A 6,808-nucleotide genomic window follows, 5' to 3' on the forward strand; every position below is an offset into this window, starting at 1 on the left:
AAGCTTGTTCAGTCATAAGCATGTTTGGAAAGAAAAAGAACTAAAGGGAATGGACTGATACCATAGTAGGTGTATGTTTGGTAAATTAGAGGGTCTGTGTTTGCACAACCAGGGTGGGCCTCTTCAGTTTCAGCTTCCTCAGCTACTTCCCACCATCTCCAAGCCTCTGGCCCTCAGCTGACTGGCTGTGAGGTGCTGGTCAGCTCTGAGGAAGCTCTGAGTCATAGTCTGAACATCAGCCTAATGCACTTCGCAGGCCTTGTCATTTGCAACCCTGCCCACTTCTTGCTCTGCAGTCTCCGGATTTTACGGATTTTACGGCTGAAAACATCTGCATGGAAATGGGCTCTGCCAAAGCAGCTACTCCCCAGCCTGCTCCTGTACCGGAAGTGCTGGGCCGCTTCCGGCTGTTTATGACTGTTTGCTGTGGAAACGGCTGGATTCACAGCCCTAGAGGCAGCAGGTGCAGAGGGAACTGGGAGAGCAAATGAGTTCACAAGAGTCTCTGTGCCTGCTTCTCACTGAGACCTGGAGGAGCAGGGAATGCAGCCAGATCCATTGAAGGATGATACAGGCATAAGAAAACCCGGATGTGGGGGGTGAGCTGGATGTGAAATGGCCCCCAGATGCAGGGCTGAGAAATCCCCTCATATCTGAGTCTGAGCTTTGAACACGGTATCTGCAGGATCTAGAGAATCCCTCTAGCTGACAGTGGTCCTTGTTTCTTTGCATGTGGGCCTGATCTCTTTCTCGCTCCAGCCTGCTGTGCTCGGTTGCTGGGCTCTGGGGTTTGCACATTGATGGTAGCCATTCAGAAATGAGAAATGTGTCATTCTAGAAAGACACAGCACCTGCCCACCTGGTCGGCTCTCCCTGTGTGGAGAAAATTTAGATAAGAAGGATCAAGAGAAAGGCAGAGATCCATTCACTATGCAAATACATGAAACCAGTTCACTTACTGTTCTTAGGGATATTAATAGGCCAAAGGGTCTTCAGGATAAGACCCACCAGAAGATATCCATTGAGAGATTCCCATGAAGGAGGGGTCCACCACCAGGGGGCCAGGTATGATTGAAGCAGCTCTTTCCCCACTAAGGTATACTTTTATCCCAAGCTGTTATTAAGCCCCTACTGTGTACAGATTGCAGTGTTCGCTCTGTAAAGACACAATGTGGCCATAAGGTCCTTTACTTGCTCTCTAGAGAAATAAGAACACAAACCCTTCCAGTGCTCTGAGACCTATGAAAGGATGTTGGAAAGGGAGAGGGAACCGGTTGGTGTGGGCAAACCACCGTTGAGGGCAGCAGATGGGAGCTTGGAGTTTCATGTGGAGATTTCTGTGTAAGAGTTGAACAAAGTGCAGAAAGGAGGGGAGTGGATGGCTGAGGGGAATAACTTTGAGTCCACAAGAAAGGTCCAAGAAGGCAGCCTCTTCAAACACAGGGCCTTGTGTGCACAGCTAGTCGGGAGAGAATGTCCCCCTCTATGCGAATCTCTGGATAGCCACTGACAGTAACTGTCAATCCATGAAGTGGCTTTTGAAATGATGAAATGGGTCTTTTATTTCAGACCCAAAAGGCCTTTTCTCTGCTGATACAGAATGATGAGTTCACAATGGACAAATGACAGACTCAAAACCCATTAGCAATGTTGGTTTGTAGAGGCCAACTTAGCAAGTCCTTTGGAACCAGAATGAAGCCTAGGGGTGAAGCTGGGCTCTGCTCCCAGAGAAAGGAGGTTCTTTTTTTTTTTTTTTTTAATTTGTTTATTGTATTTATATGAGTACACTATAGCTGCCTTCAGATAGATCAGAAGAGGGCATCAGATCCCATTACAGATGGTTGTGAGCCACCATGTGGTTGCTGGGAATTGAACTCAGGACCTCTGGAAGAGCAGTCAGTGCTCTTAACTGCTGAGCCATCTCTCCAGCCCCAGGAGGTTCCCCTCTTAACACATAGCTACCTGCTCTCCATAGCTACAGCTCCTGGGGCCTCAATAAAGACTTGTAGGGAAGATGGGTATCTAGGATGTTCTAATACTCTTTCTATCCAAGGTCAAGGCCATCTGTGCACAGCTCATTCTTCTGTCATAGGAATCTGGACCAAGGTCATGTTCACGTCTTCAGTTACTCTACCCTTCCTCCTGCCTCCCATCGTGAGTTCTCTGCCTTCCCCAAGTGTTCCTTCTCTTGGAATCGAAGGACTGAATTTGTTGGGACAGGTGGCTCTAGAGGTCCGGGTGTTAGAGGTTTGAAGACTGATTGCCAAGCTTCCCATAAGGTCTAGGAGACTCATGTAGACCCAGCTCTCCCTCCAGTCCCCAGCCCTCTCCTTATGACCCAGTTCCTGGAGCAGCTGTGCAGAGCAAGCACTGCTCTGACACCAGGCCATGCATCTAACAAGGAGGGTCTTTGTGTTTCAAACTCTGTCCGAGTTCTTTTTCTGAGTTAGCTTCCCAAACTACTAGTGCAGGATATCCCTAGAGAGAAGCCCCTTGTGTCCTGAGCTAACTTTCCAGCACACAATAGCTGGGAAGATAAGGCTGGGATTCTCTGTAGCCTTCTTTTCCAAGCTAAGACTGCCAGGGTCTCTACTGTGGTGTTTGTGACCAGCTGCTTACATTTACAAAGGATCTCTGTAAGAAGGCGTAAGCTGCGAAATATTCACAATGAAAGTACAACACTAGGTTTTTAGTGTGAACTTCATACTGTCAGATGAGGTGACACTGTGTGTTCTCATGTAGAGCTGTGTGTGACACATTGTCCAACAAAACTATAACGTCTCCTTGCCTGCTCATCATGTAGACACAGACTTCTATAATTTTGAAGGAAACTCTGCGAGTATGTGCCCTCTGCATCCCTGGTGGCTTCTCAAGATATTCTTCTACTCTGTCTTCTCCATCTGTCTATAAGACCCCATATGTGCTTGTTGGGTTGGAACTCTGAAGAATCACACAAGGAGTGAGAAAGAAGTCATGAGCCTAAATTTTGGGGCCAACCCGGAGGTGTAGACCTCTTGTGGGAAGCTTGGGGCCAGAATAAATCCAGCAACTGTCTTTCAGGCCTCTTCTGGACAGCCTGGCACTGAGATCAGAAGCAGATTGGAGAGTTCAGTCCACTTGTCTTCATCATTCAGCTCTTCCAAGTCCAAATGTAAGCTATTCAAGAAATCAGATGTCCAAGATCCAGAAATCCCGAGCTGAGAGCCCAGCTCTGCCACTTGAGTTAGCTCTTTGTAGACTTAGAAAAGTCCTTTATGTGCCAAGGGATGCTTTCCATCTGTGATTGGAGAGCATGGCCCAGAACACCTTTCCTATGCCATTCTTCCACAGAGACTTCTGAATGAGGCAACAGAGAGCTGCCTTGAAAACTGGCTACAGGCCACTCTGACAAGAGCACACTTGTCTGTCCCACTAAGCTTCCCCTTCCAAATGTCACTCAGAGATGTATGAAGGTCAACAGCCCTGTGCTAGTTTGAATGCTCATGGCAGGCAATGGTATGTTTCCATCACTCACCATATACCATGTGTTTTATATACGTATGTTTATATATCTCATAACCCTACACTGGTCTTATCATCCCAATCCCCTGCTAAGAATCTTCAGGGAGGTTAAATAGCTCCAAGTTCTGCCAAGTCCAGGAAGTGGGTCCATGGTGATGGTGTAGAGCCCAGATTGGCCTTTGTGCTCAGGGCCTATGTTCTCTCTGTGATATGGGAGTGCCAGAAGAAAGGCTGGATTTTACCCACAGCTTTTATGACCTTGCTTCTCTGGGGATGGGAACTTGAGTTTGGGCTCTACTGCTCAGGTAGGGCAAAGCTGATGGTCCATAAAGTTGAACTGTGGTGTGAGTGGTAAAGGAATGCAGGAAGGTGAGGCAGCAGAACCCAGCATCATCACCAGGGCCAAGGTACAGGGAGCAGGGAAAGGAGGGTTCTCAGTGGATGGAGACAGAAGGAGGCAACATTCTTCCTCAGTACCTCTTAGTGCATTGAGGTCTGCTCTGGGGTGGAGACTTTTCTCAGCGCAGAACACTTCTCCCTTCACTTGTCCAAGGCGACCTGGAAGGCTGGAGCAGACACCAGCTGTGGGTATGAGGCATGGTCCAGAGTCTGAAAGCTTTACCTGGGTCAGGATGAAGGGGAATGGAAGGAGGGGGAAGCCACCATTCATAGAACAAGGGATGTAAAAGAAGGCCTGAGGAGGTTTGGCAGAGGAGGAGGAAACGTGGAATTCTGACATGTCTCACTACAAGGCCTACAGAAGCCCATTACTTATCTGGCAGTCCCCTGAGTTGATAAGCTGATCTCACAGGTGCCTCTCTTAACCTTTACAGTAAGCAGCCCTGGAGTAATGTCTGTATAAAACCGGAAGCAGATGATCTTATATCTATTGACAACTCTCCAGTCTGCGTACAATACACGCTATATGTATCCTGCTGCAGCCTTCAAGCCTTCCATGAACTAATCTTCACTCCCTCCCTATTTTCTCTACCACCCCATCCCTGATCAATCTCCCTCACCTCTGCTGCACTCCACCCAACCATCCCCTAGCTGAAGCAAACTATTCACAAAGGCTGGAGGGCTAAAAACATAGGCAGAGTCCGAGATTATCAACTAAATTGTGTTTACCCCTTAACTTACTCCTGTTTTCCTAACATTGAGCAAAGGGACCTCACTGTCTTCAGCCTACCTTCTTTCCAACACGGAGTGCTATGGGGTTTAAACACAAGGATGGCCAGAAAAGGTCTTGGATTTTCATTACTTTTTTTTGTCAAGTTTCCTCACAGGGTCTGGACTCCTCCTCTGCCCTCAGCAGACACACAGCTTGCACAGAAGAGTTGGTGATACACAGTAGGCCTGCATCCTTTGTCCTCTGAACAGCAGCGATTGGAAACATCTGGTCCCGATCTGAACAAAGAGAGGGGACTCTATGTTTCCCTCATGGCCAGGCCTGATTCTGGTACCTACAGACTGCCCTTTGTCTGATTAACACCACCTCCATTTGGACATCTGCAGGGCCCATTCATGGTTCATATCCTCTGGCCTTCTTTTCTTCCAGCCAAGAAGGATGACACACCGGCCTGGCATCCCCCTGCCGCTCCCCCGGCTGTTTTGCTCCTTAGCTGGAATAGGAAGACTGTGGGGATGTTTCCTGAAAAGTGAATGGGCAGCACATGTTGGATGAATGACAGTCCACACTGGAAAATCTGACTGCCTCTCGGGCATGCTGTGTAAGGGTGGGAGGGGAAGGAATGAGCAAACCAAGTGGAGGGAGAGAGCCATGGGCAGAGCCATAGGCGGTTTACTCAGCTCCTGGAAATAGCGCTACCACACGTACCCAGAGTACAGTTATCAAAACCAAAAAAATTAACAGGAAATACCGTTGGACAGCTGGAGCACACTCAGATTTTATCAAGATTCCATTGGTTTGTCATATCTCCTTACCCTCTTCTACCCACAATTCCCTAGTCACTCTTTGACGAATGCTAGCCTGTTCGGTCATAAAATATCACCCAGTTTGGGACTGTCTGAGTCTTCCCAAGGTCAGATAAAGGTGCCCTTCTCAGAGCATACATGATATCAGCGTGGCTTAGGCTGCTGATGTTTATTCCAGGCAGCTAAGTATTGACTATTTTTTCCTTCATAATAAACTCATCTAGTGGCAAGACGCTGTGCCAATACGCATGCAGCCTGATTCCAAGCATATATTTTTACTCATTAAATATAGAATCAATCCACGGGTTTTGCCCGTGAATGCTGTTCCTGTGGTGATTTACTTTCGCCACAGGGTGATTCACAAGTGTTCTCACTTCCACACTCATTAACTGGAATGCTATGGCAACCAAAAGTGGTGCCCCCCCCCTTACCATTTATTTACGTATTTATTTACTCACACCTGCTGGGGCTGGCGCCTGCTTATTGTATTCTGTGAGCTATAATTCCCTTCTATCATGGGTTGTTTGATGGCCTTACTGTTCTGGCTGTACCTTAGCTTGGTTCCTGTCGCTCATCTTGTCATCTTGATGGGACTGAGAATACACTCTAAGTAAGTCTGTGAGAGTTTTTCCAGAGAGGAATGTCATCCTGGCTCTGACCTGAAGAATACACTTATTCCTTGATGGGCTTAAAATCTGAATAGACTTCAAGCAAGGCACAACCTGTCTGGAGGGAGCAGGTCACCAGTGCATTCTTAGGACCTGCATCTTGCCCTTTCCCATTCTGACCTGCTCTCTGCTTCCTGGTCCACGTGATGGTCCCATGTTGTAAGCTGCTTTGCTCCTTCTACAGATTCCTTTGGGTCCCAATCAGGGAGGCTCTCAGCTCAACAGTGGCTTCCCCGTGTGTCCTGCCAACTGGGCAGGTGCTGTCTGAGAAAACACTAAGACAATGTTTGTGCCTGTTCCCTCATAAATATCTGGTAGAGTTCTCTAGAAGGTATCTCACATGAGATAATCAACAGATGGTGGAATTCCTCTTCTAGTAACACAAACCAAAAAGAAAAAAAAAAAAAGTAAAACTGTGCTATGTTCCATACTCAGCTTTTGTTTGCTTCAGAAAATGGCTATTTTCACAAAAATGGATTATGTTAACACATTATAGATATTATGTAAGTACTTAAAATTTTTGTCATAGTAGGTACTGGTCACATGTAATCTATATATAACTATTTGAGGTCCTGAGCAATTTTTTAAAAGGGTCGAAACAGGTATTTGACCAAGAAAAAAATTCTAGAATATTCTAGGTTTTTATTTTCTTTTATAGAGTATTTTTGCTAGTTTTTTTTATAAAGACAAAAGAATCCAGAACT

General features: G+C 46.7%; 1 long non-coding RNA gene across 1 annotated transcript; it reads left to right on the top strand.

Annotated features, from left to right (window-relative positions):
- The first annotated feature begins 413 nt into the window (after positions 1–413).
- Positions 414–6,492, top strand: LOC143443978 (uncharacterized). The gene is made up of 3 exons (XR_013113438.1): positions 414–599; positions 3,061–3,151; positions 4,777–6,492. It is a non-coding gene; the product is annotated as an uncharacterized LOC143443978 (long non-coding RNA).
- Positions 6,493–6,808: the final 316 nt, after the last annotated feature.

The sequence above is a fragment of the Arvicanthis niloticus genome, chromosome 11 (genome assembly GCF_011762505.2).
Source record: "Arvicanthis niloticus isolate mArvNil1 chromosome 11, mArvNil1.pat.X, whole genome shotgun sequence".
NCBI classification, from domain to species: domain Eukaryota; kingdom Metazoa; phylum Chordata; class Mammalia; order Rodentia; family Muridae; genus Arvicanthis; species Arvicanthis niloticus.